At 50.5% G+C, this 15852-nt stretch overlaps 1 long non-coding RNA gene across 1 annotated transcript; it reads right to left on the bottom strand.

Annotated features, from left to right (window-relative positions):
- Positions 1 to 13752: 13752 nt before the first annotated feature.
- Positions 13753 to 15451, bottom strand: LOC123991446. Its single transcript, XR_006830800.1, has 2 exons — positions 14405 to 15451; positions 13753 to 14318 (listed from the first exon to the last, which is right to left on the bottom strand). It is a non-coding gene; the product is annotated as an uncharacterized LOC123991446 (long non-coding RNA).
- Between the last annotated feature and the right edge of the window lie 401 nt (positions 15452 to 15852).

Raw genomic sequence — 15852 nt, 5'->3', positions numbered from 1 at the left:
GGCACTGTTGGTTTGTGAGTGTTTGTTTCCGTGTGAGTGTTTGGGCCACACGGCACTGTTGGTTTGTGAGTGTTTGTTTCCGTGTGAGTGTTTGGGTCACACGGTACTGTGTTGGTTTGTGAGTGTTTGTTTCAGTGTGAGTGTTTGGGCCACACGGCACTGTTGATTTGTGAGTGTTTGTTTCCGTGTGAGTGTTTGGGCCACACGGTACTGTGTTGGTTTGTGAGTGTTTGTTTCCATGTGAGTGTTTGGGCCACACGGTACTGTTGGTTTGTGAGTGTTTGTTTCCGTGTGAGTGTTTGGGCCACACGGCACTGTTGGTTTGTGAGTGTTTGTTTCCGTGTGAGTGTTTGGGCCACACGGCACTGTTGGTTTGTGAGTGTTTGTTTCCGTGTGAGTGTTTGGGTCACACGGTACTGTGTTGGTTTGTGAGTGTTTGTTTCAGTGTGAGTGTTTGGGCCACACGGTACTGTTGGTTTGTGAGTGTTTGTTTCAGTGTGAGTGTTTGGGCCACACGGTACTGTTGGTTTGTGAGTGTTTGTTTCAGTGTGAGTGTTTGGGCCACACGGTACTGTGTTGGTTTGTGGGTGTTTGTTTCAGTGTGAGTGTTTGGGCCACACGGTACTGTGTTGGTTTGTGGGTGTTTGTTTCAGTGTGAGTGTTTGGGCCACACGGTACTGTTGGTTTGTGGGTGTTTGTTTCAGTGTGAGTGTTTGGGCCACACGGTACTGTGTTGGTTTGTGGGTGTTTCTTTCAGTGTGAGTGTTTGGGCCACACGGTACTGTTGGTTTGTGGGTGTTTGTTTCAGTGTGAGTGTTTGGGCCACACGGTACTGTTTCGTTTTGTTCACAGCGTTTATTGTTTTGTTCCAGTGTTCAGTTTGTTTATTAAAAAGACATGAACACTTACCACGCTGCACCTTGGTCCTCCTCTCTATCTCCAGACCACATCCGTTACAGCTGTGGCTCTGTTTCAGTACATCATCACGGATTTAACCCACATCCATTTTGTTAGATCGGATATGTTGAACGTACATCAATCTGGATCAATGGAACGGTCTGCTTTCTTTACCTCGTCCGCGGTTGGAGGTTTCTGCACCACGATACTTTTACCGCAGACGACAACGCTGTACGGCTCTGGATCCGATCAGTCTCTCTGACTCACCCGAGGACTTGATTGTCTTGTACAGTCACATATACTGTATGGGGGGGGGTGGGAGGTCACTAGGACACAAAGACACAACAGTGGATCGCGGCTCCTGTAGCCAACACCCATGTCTATGTGTATGAGTCACGTGATGTGGCAACAACATGGGAGGACAATGACATGCATGAACACAACGGCCTTATGGAAGGGGAGAAGGGAGGGATAGGAGGGGAGAGAGGGGAGAGAGGGGAGGGGAGAGAGGGGAGGGATAGGAGGGGAGAGAGGGGAGGGATAGGAGGGGAGAGAGGGGAGAGAGGGGAGGGATAGGAGGGGAGAGAGGGAGGGATAGGAGGGGAGAGAGGGAGAGAGGGGAGGGGAGAGAGGGGAGGGATAGGAGGGGAGAGAGGGGAGAGAGGGGAGGGGAGAGAGGGAGGGATAGGAGGGGAGAGAGGGGAGGGATAGGAGGGGAGAGGGGGAGAGAGGGGAGGGATAGGAGGGGAGAGAGGGAGGGATAGGAGGGGAGAGGGGGAGGGATAGGAGGGGAGAGAGGGGAGGGATAGGAGGGGAGAGAGGGGAGAGAGGGGAGGGGAGAGAGGGGAGGGATAGGAGGGGAGAGAGGGGAGGGATAGGAGGGGAGAGAGGGGAGAGAGGGGAGGGATAGGAGGGGAGAGATGGGAGGGATAGGAGGGGAGAGAGGGGAGAGAGGGGGAGGGGAGAGAGGGGAGGGATAGGAGGGGAGAGAGGGGAGGGATAGGAGGGGAGAGAGGGGAGGGATAGGAGGGGAGAGAGGGGAGGGATAGGAGGGGAGAGAGGGGAGAGATAGGAGGGATAGGAGGGGAGAGAGGGAGGGATAGGAGGGGAGAGAAGGGAGGGATAGGAGGGGAGAGAGGGGAGAGAGGGGAGGGGAGAGAGGGGAGGGATAGGAGGGGAGAGATGGGAGGGATAGGAGGGGAGAGAGGGGAGGGATAGGAGGGGAGAGAGGGAGGGATAGGAGGAGAGAGAGGGGAGGGATAGGAGGGGAGAGAGGGGAGGGATAGGAGGGGAGAGAGGGGAGGGATAGGAGGGGAGAGAGGGGAGGGATAGGAGGGGAGGGAGAGGAGGGATAGGAGGGGAGAGAGGGAGGGATAGGAGGGGAGAGAGGGGAGGGGAGAGAGGGGAGGGGAAAGATGGGAAGGATAGGAGGGGAGAGATGGGAGGATAGGAGGGGAGAGAGGGGAGGGATAGGAGGGGAGAGAGGGAGGGATAGGAGGGGAGAGATGGGAGGGATAGGAGGGGAGAGAGGGAGAGAGGGAGAGAGGGGGAGGGATAGGAGGGGAGAGAGGGGAGGGATAGGAGGGGAGAGAGGGGAGGGATAGGAGGGGAGAGAGGGGAGGGATAGGTGGGGAGAGAGGGGAGGGATAGGAGGGGAGAGAGGGAGGGATAGGAGGGGAGGGATAGGAGGGATAGAGAGGGGAGGGATAGGAGGGGAGAGAGGGGAGGGGAGAGAGGGGAGGGGAAAGATGGGAAGGATAGGAGGGGAGAGATGGGAGGGATAGGAGGGGAGAGAGGGGAGGGATAGGAGGGGAGAGAGGGGAGGGATAGGAGGGGAGAGAGGGAGGGGAGAGATGGGAGGGATAGGAGGGGAGAGATGGGAGGGATAGGAGGGGAGAGAGGGGAGGGATAGGAGGGGAGAGAGGGGAGGGATAGGAGGGGAGAGATGGGAGGGATAGGAGGGGAGAGAGGGGAGGGATAGGAGGGGAGAGAGGGGAGGGATAGGAGGGGAGAGAGGGGAGGGATAGGAGGGGAGAGAGGGGAGAGAGGGGAGGGATAGGAGGGGAGAGATGGGAGGGATAGGAGGGGAGAGAGGGGAGAGAGGGGAGGGGAGAGAGGGGAGGGATAGGAGGGGAGAGATGGGAGGGATAGGAGGGGAGAGAGGGGAGGGATAGGAGGAGAGAGAGGGGAGGGATAGGAGGGGAGAGAGGGGGGGATAGGAGGGGAGAGAGGGGAGGGATAGGAGGGGAGAGAGGGGAGGGATAGGAGGGGAGGGAGAGGAGGGATAGGAGGGGAGAGAGGGGAGGGATAGGAGGGGAGAGAGGGGAGGGGAGAGAGGGAGGGGAAAGATGGGAAGGATAGGAGGGGAGAGATGGGAGGGATAGGAGGGGAGAGAGGGGATGGATAGGAGGGGAGAGAGGGGAGGGATAGGAGGGGAGAGAGGGGAGGGGAGAGATGGGAGGGATAGGAGGGGAGAGATGGGAGGGATAGGAGGGGAGAGAGGGGAGGGATAGGAGGGGAGAGAGGGGAGGGATAGGAGGGGAGAGATGGGAGGGATAGGAGGGGAGAGATGGGAGGGATAGGAGGGGAAAGAGGGGAGGGATAGGAGGGGAGAGAGGGAGGGATAGGAGGGGAGAGAGGGGGGAGATAGGAGGGGAGAGATGGGAGGGATAGGAGGGGAGAGATGGGAGGGATAGGAGGGGAGAGAGGGGAGGGATAGGAGGGGAGGGATAGGAGGGGAGAGAGGGGAGGGATAGGAGGGGAGAGATGGGAGGGATAGGAGGGGAAAGAGGGGAGGGATAGGAGGGGAGAGAGGGGAGGGATAGGAGGGGAGAGAGGGGAGGGATAGGAGGGGAGAGAGGGGAGAGAGGGGAGGGATAGGAGGGGAGAGATGGGAGGGATAGGAGGGGAGAGATGGGAGGGATAGGAGGGGAGAGAGGGGAGGGATAGGAGGGGAGGGATAGGAGGGGAGAGAGGGGAGGGATAGGAGGGGAGAGAGGGGAGGGATAGGAGGGGAGGGAGAGAGGGGAGGGATAGGAGGGGAGAGATGGGAGGGATAGGAGGGGAGAGAGGGGAGAGAGGGGAGGGATAGGAGGGGAGAGAGGGGAGGGATAGGAGGGAGAGAGGGGAGGGATAGGAGGGGAGAGAGGGGAGGGATAGGAGGGGAGAGAGGGGAGGGATAGGAGGGGAGAGAGGGGAGGGATAGGAGGGGAGAGAGGGGAGGGATAGGAGGGGAGGGTGAGGAGGGATAGGAGGGGAGAGAGGGGAGGGATAGGAGGGGAGAGAGGGGAGGGGAAAGATGGGAAGGATAGGAGGGGAGAGATGGGAGGGATAGGAGGGGAGAGAGGGGAGGGATAGGAGGGGAGAGAGGGGAGGGGAGAGATGGGAGGGATAGGAGGGGAGAGATGGGAGGGATAGGAGGGGAGAGAGGGGAGGGATAGGAGGGGAGAGAGGGGAGGGATAGGAGGGGAGAGATGGGAGGGATAGGAGGGGAGAGATGGGAGGGATAGGAGGGGAAAGAGGGGAGGGATAGGAGGGGAGAGAGGGGAGGGATAGGAGGGGAGAGAGGGGAGGGATAGGAGGGGAGGGAGAGGAGAGGAGGGGAGAGATGGGAGGGATAGGAGGGGAGAGAGGGGAGGGATAGGAGGGGAGGGAGAGGAGGGGAGAGATGGGAAGGATAGGAGGGGAGAGATGGGAGGGATAGGAGGGGAAGAGAGGAGGAATAGGAGGGAAGACATGAGGAATAGGAGGGAAGAGAGGAGGAATAGGAGGGAAGAGAGGAGGAATAGGAGGGAAGACATGAGGAATAGGAGGGAAGAGAGGAGGAATAGGAGGGAAGAGAGGAGGAATAGGAGGGAAGAGAGGAGGAATAGGAGGGAAGAGAGGAGGAATAGCAGGGAAGAGAGGAGGAATAGGAGGGAGGGTGTGGGGGCTCAGTGACACAGTTGGAGCTCTTCCTGCTCCTGTAGTAACAGCTGAATGATGTCATGGAAACAGAGCCTCCTGCAACACACACATCCTCCTGCAACACACACATCCTCCTGCAACACACACATCCTCCTGCAACATACGGACAACACACACATCCTCCTGCACACACATCCTCCTGCAACACACACATCCTCCTGCAACACACACATCCTCCTGCAACACATGGACAAGACACACATCCTCCTGCAACACACGGACAACACACACATCCTCCTGCAACACACGGACAACACACACATCCTCCTGCACCACACACATCCTCCTGCAACACACACATCCTCCTGCAACACACACATCCTCCTGCAACACACGGACAACACATCCTCCTGCAACACACACATCCTCCTGCAACACACACATCCTCCTGCAGCATACGGACAACACACACATCCTCCTGCAGCACACGGACAACACACACATCCTCATGCAACACACACATATCCTCCTGCAACATTCGGACAACACACACATCCTCCTGCAACACACACATCCTCCTGCAGCACACACATCCTCCTGTAGCATACGGACAAGACACACATCCTCCTGCAACACACACATCCTCCTGCAACACACGGACAACACACACATCCTCCTGCAGCACACGGACAACACACACATCCTCATGCAACACACACATCCTCCTGTAGCATACGGACAAGACACACATCCTCCTGCAACACACACATCCTCCTGCAACACACGGACAACACACACATCCTCCTGCAGCACACGGACAACACACACATCCTCCTGCAACACACACATCCTCCTGCAACACACGGACAACACACACATCCTCCTGCAGCATATGGACAACACACACATCCTCCTGCAACACGTACATCCTCCTGCAACACACGGACAACACACACATCCTCCTGCAGCATACGGACAACACACACATCCTCCTGCAATAGACACATCCTCCTGCAACACACACATCCTCCTGCAGCACACGGACAACACACACATCCTCCTGCAACACACACATCCTCCTGCAACACACGGACAACACACACATCCTCCTGCAGCATACGGACAACACACACATCCTCCTGCAATAGACACATCCTCCTGCAACACACACATCCTCCTGCAGCACACGGACAACACACACATCCTCCTGCAACACACGGACAACACACACAACCTCCTGCAGCATACGGACAACACACACATCCTCCTGCAATAGACACATCCTCCTGCAACACACACATCCTCCTGCAGCACACGGACAACACACACATCCTCCTGCAACACACATATCCTCCTGCAACACACACATCCTCCTGCAGCACACACATCCTCCTGTAGCATACGGACAAGACACACATCCTCCTGCAACACACACATCCTCCTGCAACACACGGACAACACACACATCCTCCTGCAGCACACGGACAACACACACATCCTCATGCAACACACACATCCTCCTGTAGCATACGGACAAGACACACATCCTCCTGCAACACACACATCCTCCTGCAACACACGGACAACACACACATCCTCCTGCAGCACACGGACAACACACACATCCTCCTGCAACACACACATCCTCCTGCAACACACGGACAACACACACATCCTTCTGCAGCATACGGACAACACACACATCCTCCTGCAACACGTACATCCTCCTGCAACACACGGACAACACACACATCCTCCTGCAGCATACAGACAACACACACATCCTCCTGCAATAGACACATGCTCCTGCAACACACACATCCTCCTGCAGCACACGGACAACACACACATCCTCCTGCAACACACACATCCTCCTGCAACACACAGACAACACACACATCCTCCTGCAGCACACGGACAAGACACACATCCTCCTGCAACACACACATCCTCCTGCAACACACGGACAACACACACATCCTCCTGCAGCACACGGACAAGACACACATCCTCCTGCAACACACACATCCTCCTGCAACACACGGACAACACACACATCCTCCTGCAGCACACGGACAACACACACATCCTCCTGCAGCACACACATCCTACTGCAACACACACATCCTCCTGCAACACACACATCCTCCTGCAGCATACGGACAACACACACATCCTCCTGCAACACACACATCCTCCTGCAACACACACATCCTCCTGCAGCATACTGACAACACACACATCCTCCTGCAACACACACATCCTCCTGCAACACACACATCCTCCTGCAACACACACATCCTCCTGCAGCACATGAACAACACACACATCCTCCTGTAATACACACATCCTCCTGCAACACACACATTCTCCTGCAGCATACGGACAACACACACATCCTCCTGCAACACACACATCCTCCTGCAACACAGGGACAACACACACATCCTCCTGCAGCACACGGACAAGACACACATCCTCCTGCAACACACACATCCTCCTGCAACACAGGGACAACACACACATCCTCCTGCAGCACACGGACAAGACACACATCCTCCTGCAGCATACGGACAAAACACACATCCTCCTGCAACACACACATCCTCCTGCAACACAGGGACAACACACACATCCTCCTGCAGCACACGGACAAGACACACATCCTCCTGCAACACACACATCCTCCTGCAACACACGGACAACACACACATCCTCCTGCAACACACACATCCTCCTGCAACACACGGACAACACACACATCCTCCTGCAACACACACATCCTCCTGCAACACACGGACAAGACACACATCCTCCTGCAGCATACGGACAACACACACATCCTCTTGCAACACACACATCCTCCTGTAGCATACGGACAAGACACACATCCTCCTGCAACACACACATCCTCCTGCAACACACACATCCTCCTGCAGCATACGGACAACACACACATCCTCCTGCAACACACACATCCTCCTGCAATACACACATCCTCCTGCAACACACGGACAACACACACATCCTCCTGCAGCATACGGACAACACACACATCCTCCTGCAACACACACATCCTCCTGCAACACACACATCCTCCTGCAACACACGGACAACACACACATCCTCCTGCAACACACACATCCTCCTGCAACACACACATCCTCCTGCAACACACACATCCTCCTGCAACACACGGACAACACACACATCCTCCTGCAACACACGGACAACACACACATCCTCCTGCAACACACACATCCTCCTGCAACACACGGACAACACACACATCCTCCTGCAACACACACATCCTCCTGCAACACACGGACAAGACACACATCCTCCTGCAGCATACGGACAACACACACATCCTCCTGCAACACACACATCCTCCTGTAGCATACGGACAAGACACACATCCTCCTGCAACACACACATCCTCCTGCAACACACACATCCTCCTGCAGCATACGGACAACACACACATCCTCCTGCAACACACACATCCTCCTGCAATACACACATCCTCCTGCAACACACGGACAACACACACATCCTCCTGCAGCATACGGACAACACACACATCCTCCTGCAACACACACATCCTCCTGCAACACACACATCCTCCTGCAACACACGGACAACACACACATCCTCCTGCAACACACACATCCTCCTGCAACACACACATCCTCCTGCAACACACACATCCTCCTGCAACACACGGACAACACACACATCCTCCTGCAACACACACATCCTCCTGCAACACACGGACAACACACACACACTCTCACTCATATCCTACATGGTGTTCGATCACACATTGACCTGATCTACCAGTCGCTGTGAAAGCAGACATGGTTCCCGTACACAATGGTGGTGGATGAGAGAAATTCCTCCATTTACAATGTAATGTGCTTTAAGGCCTTGTCAAAAACACCATATTATCAACCATCTCATGGTTAAATTAGTCATTTAACTACATTTTGTAGTAGCGTGGTGGTAGTTGATCTAAATTAAAAACTAGGCTTTGTTTTCAGTAGTCCAGACGCTACAGCCTCGATTCTTCTTGGGTATGACGCTACATCCTCGGGTCTTCTTGGGTATGACGCTACAGCCTCTAGTCTTCTTGGGAATGACGCTACAGCCTCTAGTCTTCTTGGGTATGACGCTACAGCCTCTAGTCTTCTTGGGTATGACGCTACAGCCTGATTCTGCCTCCTCAACCCTCCTCTCCTCCCTTTCTGCATCCTTTGACTCTCTATGTCCCCTATCCTCCAGGCCGGCTCGGTCCTCCCCTCCCGCTCCGTGGCTCGACGACTCATTGCGAGCTCACAGAACAGGGCTCCGGGCAGCCGAGCGACCTCTAGTCTTCTTGGGTATGACGCTACAGCCTCTAGTCTACTTGGGTATGACGCTACAGTCTCGAGTCTTCTTGGGTATGACGCTACAACCTCTAGTCTTCTTGGGTATGATGCTACAGCCTCTAGTCTTCTTGGGTATGACGCTACAACCTCTAGTCTTCTTGGGTATGACGCTACAGTCTCGAGTCTTCCTACTAGGCTACTATATGATCACTGTAACAATAGACTACAGAAGACAAGGTGACATTGTTGAAGTTTTAAATAAATACTTTAATGTTCTGTTATACCCTGAGGTAATGATGTAATGTTCTGGTATACCCTGAGGTAATTTAATGTTCTGTTATACCCTGAGGTAATTTAATGTTCTGTTATACCCTGAGGTAATTTAATGTTCTGTTATACCCTGAGGTAATTTAATGTTCTGTTATACCCTGAGGTAATTTAATGTTCTGTTATACCCTGAGGTAGTTTAATGTTCTGGTATACCCTGAGGTAATGTAATGTTCTGTTATACCCTGAGATAATGATGTAATGTTCTGTTATACCCTGAGGTAATGATGTAATGTTCTGTTATACCCTGAATGTTCTGTTATACCCTGAGATAATGATGTAATATTCTGTTATACCCTGAGGTAATGATGTAATGTTCTGTTATACCCTGAGGTAGTTTAATGTTCTGTTATACCCTGAGATAATGATGTAATATTCTGTTATACCCTGAGGTAATGATGTAATGTTCTGTTATACCCTGAGATAATGATGTAATGTTCTGGTATACCCTGAGATAATGATGTAATGTTCTGTTATACCCTGAGATAATGATGTAATGTTCTGGTATACCCTGAGGTAATGAGGTAATGTTCAAATCAAATCAAATCAAATTGTATTTGTCACATACACATGATTAGCAGATGTTAATGCGAGTGTAGCGAAATGCTTGTGCTTCTAGTTCCGACAATGCAGTGATAACCAACAAGTAATCTAACTAACAATTCCAAAAATACTGTCTTATACACAGTGTAAGGGGATAAGGAACATGTACATAAGGATATATGAATGAGTGATGGTACAGAGCAGCATACAGTAGATGGTATCGAGTACAGTATATACATATGAGATGAGTATGTAGACAAAGTAAACAAAGTGGCATAGTTAAAGTGGCTAGTGATACATGTATTACATAAGGATGCAGTCGATGATGTAGAGTACAGTATATACGTATGCATATGAGATGAATAATGTAGGGTAAGTAACATTATATAAGGTAGCATTGTTTAAAGTGGCTAGTGATATATTTACATCATTTCCCATCAATTCCCATTATTAGAGTGGCTGGAGTTGGGTCAGTGTCAATGACAGTGTGTTGGCAGCAGCCACTCAATGTTAGTGGTGGCTGTTTAACAGTCTGATGGCCTTGAGATAGAAGCTGTTTTTCAGTCTCTCGGTGCCAGCTTTGATGCACCTGTACTGACCTCGCCTTCTAGATGATAGCGGGGTGAACAGGCAATGGCTCGGGTGGTTGATGTCCTTGATGATCTTTATGGCCTTCCTGTAACATCGGGTGGTGTAGGTGTCCTGGAGGGCAGGTAGTTTGCCCCCGGTGATGCGTTGTGCAGACCTCACTACCCTCTGGAGAGCCTTACGGTTGAGGGTGGAGCAGTTGCCGTACCAGGCAGTGATACAGCCCGCCAGGATGCTCTCGATTGTGCATCTGTAGAAGTTTGTGAGTGCTTTTGGTGACAAGCCGAATTTCTTCAGCCTCCTGAGGTTGAAGAGGCGCTGCTGCGCCTTCTTCACGACGCTGTCAGTGTGAGTGGACCAATTCAGTTTGTCTGTGATGTGTATGCCGAGGAACTTAAAACTTGCTACCCTCTCCACTACTGTTCCATCGATGTGGATAGGGGGGTGTTCCCTCTGCTGTTTCTTGAAGTCCACAATCATCTCCTTAGTTTTGTTGACGTTGAGTGTGAGGTTATTTTCCTGACACCACACTCCGAGGGCCCTCACCTCCTCCCTGTAGGCCGTCTCGTCGTTGTTGGTAATCAAGCCTACCACTGTTGTGTCGTCCGCAAACTTGATGATTGAGTTGGAGGCGTGCGTGGCCACGCAGTCGTGGGTGAACAGGGAGTACAGGAGAGGGCTCAGAACGCACCCTTGTGGGGCACCCGTGTTGAGGATCAGCGGGGAGGAGATGTTGTTGCCTACCCTCACCACCTGGGGGCGGCCGTCAGGAAGTCCAGTACCCAGTTGCACAGGGCGGGGTTGAGACCCAGGGTCTCGAGCTTGATGACGAGCTTGGAGGGTACTATGGTGTTGAATGCCGAGCTGTAGTGGATGAACAGCATTCTCACATAGGTATTCCTCTTGTTCAGGTGGGTTAGGGCAGTGTGCAGAGTGGTTGAGATTGCATCATCTGTGGACCTATTTGGGCGGTAAGCAAATTGGAGTGGGTCTAGGGTGTCAGGTAGGGTGGAGGTGATATGGTCCTTGGCTAGTCTCTCAAAGCACTTCATGATGACGGAAGTGAGTGCTACGGGGCGGTAGTCGTTTAGCTCAGTTACCTTAGCCTTCTTGGGAACAGGAATAATGGTGGCCCTCTTAAAGCATGTGGGAACAGCAGACTGGTATAGGGATTGATTGAATATGTCCGTAAACACACCGGCCAGCTGGTCTGCGCATGCTCTGAGGGCGCAGCTGGGGATGCCGTCTGGGCCTGCAGCCTTGCGAGGGTTAACACGTTTAAATGTCTTACTCACCTCGGCTGCAGTGAAGAAGAGACCGCATGTTTTCGTTGCAGGCCGTGTCAGTGGCACTGTATTGTCCTCAAAGCGGGCAAAAAAGTTATTTAGTCTGCCTGGGAGCAAGACATCCTGGTCCATGACTGGGCTGGGTTTCTTCTTGTAGTCCGTGATTGACTGTAGACCCTGCCACATGCCTCTTGTGTCTGAAAGTGTTACCAGAAAGATGTGTTACCAGAAAGATGCGTGGAGAAACCCGTTGGCTGCACCGCATCGGATAGCGTCTTCCCAGTAAGCCATGTTTCCGTGAAGCAGTGAACGTTTCAGTCTCTGATGTCCCTCTGGAATGCTACCCTTGCTCGGATTTCATCAACCTTGTTGTCAAGAGACTGGACATTGGCAAGAAGAATGCTGGGGAGTGGTGCGCAATGTGTCCTTGTCCGGAGTCTGACCAGAAGACCGCTACGTTTCCCTCTTTTTCGGAGTCGTTTTTTTGGGTCGCTGCATGCAATCCATTCCGTTGTCCTGTTTGTAAGGCAGAACACAGGATCCGCGTCGCGGAAAACATATTCTTGGTCGTACTGATGGTGAGTTGATGCTGATCTTATATTCAGTAGTTCTTCTCGACTGTATGTAATGAAACCTAAGATGACCTGGGGTACTAATGTAAGAAATAACACATAAAAAAACAAAAAACTGCATAGTTTCCTGGGAACGCGAAGCGAGGCGGCCATCTCAGTCGGCGCCGGAAGTCTACATTGCGCGCCGGAAGTCTACATTCTGGTATACCCTGAGGTAATTTAATGTTCTGTTATACCCTGAGATAATGATTTAATGTTCTGTTATACCCTGAGGTAATGATGTAATGTTCTGTTATACCCTGAGGTAATGAGGTAATGTTCTGTTATACCCTGAGGTAATGATGTAATATTCTGTTATACCCTGAGGTAATGATTTAATGTTCTGGTATACCCTGAGATAATGATGTAATGTTCTGGTATACCCTGAGATAATGGTGTAATGTTCTGGTATACCCTGAGGTAATGATGTAATGATTTAATGTTCTCTTATACCCTGAGATAATGATGTAATGTTCTGTTATACCCTGAGGTAATGATTTAATGTTCTGGTATACCCTGAGATAATGATGTAATGTTCTGGTATACCCTGAGATAATGGTGTAATGTTCTGTTATACCCTGAGGTAATGATGTAATGTTCTGTTACACCCTGAGGTAATGATGTAATGTTCTGTTATACCCTGAGGTAATGATGTAATGATGTAATGTTCTGTTATACCCTGAGGTAATGATTTAATGGTCTGTTTATTTAATACACTGTTTATTTCATAACATTTGACAATACTAACTTTTTTGTTTTTGTCAAAAGTTGCATTTACAGAGTGAATGGAATGGTGGAAGTGATGTCACAATGGAGCCTTTAGAATGTGGAAGAATCCGGTTTATAGTAACTAGAATAAATATAGCTTAAATTCTTTCAGTGTGAAGTAATTGGTAAGTTTGCTAAACTCTCTTTTCAGAGTAGCTTTCCCCAACACCGGTTATCAATAGCATCATAGACTTGCTGTGACTACAATGGTGTTTACTATCCTAATCCAACTAAGGCCGGGATTCAATCTGATCACGCTATGTCGGCGAAGCTCTTTTAAATACAACTACCCTGCACTTGCCGAGACCACCAACACTGGGTACGTCGGGCTCAAGCAAAAGACTAACTTTAAATATCAAGTGTGCTTTAAAAACGTGGATCACGGTCTAAATCATACTAAGAAATCAGGTCGGCTTAGATTAAAAATGAGCCAAAAGGAAACGCACACACACCACATTATAATCTAAAATCACTTTATTCATTTAAGTTAGGTACAGACACTAAACATAGGAACCACATGTGCTCGACTAAAGAGCAGTCTTTCGGAAAGAATTACAACAACAAAAACAAAATAGAAAGAAAAGAGGATTTTATGTCATACTGTCAATGAATGGCAAATGAAGAGGTAGAGTATTTAGGCTCATTACCGTAGCTGGAGGAATGAGGCCTATTGGAATTTAGTTGTGTTCTTCCCCTGATCCATATCAAATATATATAACCAAATATCAAATACAGGGGAGACTAAGGTTTCAAATGTACAGTACATTTCCCCAAATTCCCAGAAATCCTGGTTGGAGGATATCCTGTTTTTTCCTGAAACCTTTTTAACCAAGATTTCTAGATAAATCAGGGATGGATTTTTTTTTAGGAAAGTTACCAGAAATGTGCAACCCTAGTGAAAAATAATTTCCATGGACGGAATTGTGGGTAATGTATTACTGTACTCAAAACAACTCAACCAATGTTTACATTTTCAGCTTAACTGGACACAAGTAGTGGAGGACGATAGAGAGAGAGAGAGACTAATGAATGTAGTGGAGGACGATAGAGAGAGAGAAAGAGAGAGAGAGAGAGAGAGAGAGAGAGACTAATGAATGTAGTGGAGGACGATAGAGAGAGAGAGAGAGAGAGAGAGAGAGAGAGAGAGAGAGAGACTAATGAATGTAGTGGAGGACGATAGAGAGAGAGAGAGAGTAAGACGTGTTTTCACTAAGACGTGAGTTTCTAGATCAGCTAGCTACACAGTTCCTCCGCTCACAGATCATTCACTGGGAGATAAAGGGCTGGTCATTGGTTGGATTGGAAGTATGTCTTATGGAGAAAATGCTAAAAAGGCAGTAGTAATCAGTATCAATCAATCAATATCAATCAATCAATACTCATATCAGAGTTCACAAGGGTATTGAGCCTTCAGGATGATTGACTCCATCAGTTCAACCAGAGGAAATATGGGCTGCAAAATTCCAGTACCTTTCAACAGGTTGGCGTTTTTCACCATGAATCTTGTTCTGGAGGCAGAACTGAGCCATTTCTGCTCGATGGGGTAAGGTTGGCGTTTTTCACCATGAATCTTGTTCTGGAGGCAGATCTGCACAGTGGTCACTATCTGGCATAGCCACAAAATCAGATTTGAACCCTAACTTCAAATTAAGACCAAATAAGCACATTTGTTTTCATGAATGTAGCCAATTTTGACTTTGCAGCTGGCCCATCTAGCAGAAATGGCTCTGTTCTGCCTCAAGGACAAGACTCATCCCAATAATTGTCAACTTGCCTAGATGGGAGAGCTGCAATGTCAAAATGTGCTATATTGTAAAAATTCCTGTTAAACAAGAAACAAAAGTGCTTTTTGATCTAATTTAAGGTTAGGCATTAGGGTGATCAGTGTGGTTAAGGTTAAAAAAAATGACTTGATTTTATGACTTTGTGGCAGATTCATTACATAAAAACATGTGATTCTAGGAATCTTCCAACCAGGATTTCTGGAAAACACCTGGAAACTCAGACAGGACGATATATAAAAACTGACTTGGGGCGGCAGGGTAGTGTAGAGGTGGCAGGGTAGCCTAGTGGTTAGAGTGTAGAGGTGGCAGGGTAGCCTAGTGGTTAGAGTGTAGAGGTGGCAGGGTAGCCTAGTGGTTAGAGTGTAGAGATGGTAGGGTAGTGGTTAGAGTGTGGAGATGGTAGGGTAGCCTAGTGGTTAGAGTGTAGAGGTGGCAGGGTAGCCTAGTGGTTAGAGTGTAGAGGTGGCAGGGTAGCCTAGTGGTTAGAGTGTAGAGGTGGCAGGGTAGCCTAGTGGTTAGAGTGTAGAGATGGTAGGGTAGTGGTTAGAGTGTAGAGATGGTAGGGTAGCCTAGTGGTTAGAGTGTAGAGGTGGCAGGGTAGCCTAGTGGACAGAGGGTAGAGATGGTAGGTAGCCTAGTGGTTAGAGTGTAGAGATGGTAGGGTAGCCTAGTGGTTAGAGTGTAGAGGTGGTAGGGTAGCCTAGTGGTTAGAGTGTAGAGGAGGCAGGGTAGCCTCGTGGTTAGAGTGTAGAGGTGGTAGGGTAGCCTAGTG

This window comes from Oncorhynchus gorbuscha, linkage group LG12 (genome assembly GCF_021184085.1).
Source record: "Oncorhynchus gorbuscha isolate QuinsamMale2020 ecotype Even-year linkage group LG12, OgorEven_v1.0, whole genome shotgun sequence".
NCBI classification, from domain to species: domain Eukaryota; kingdom Metazoa; phylum Chordata; class Actinopteri; order Salmoniformes; family Salmonidae; genus Oncorhynchus; species Oncorhynchus gorbuscha.
Note: the sequence above shows the minus strand (reverse complement) of the source record. Positions and strands in the feature narration are given on the sequence as shown.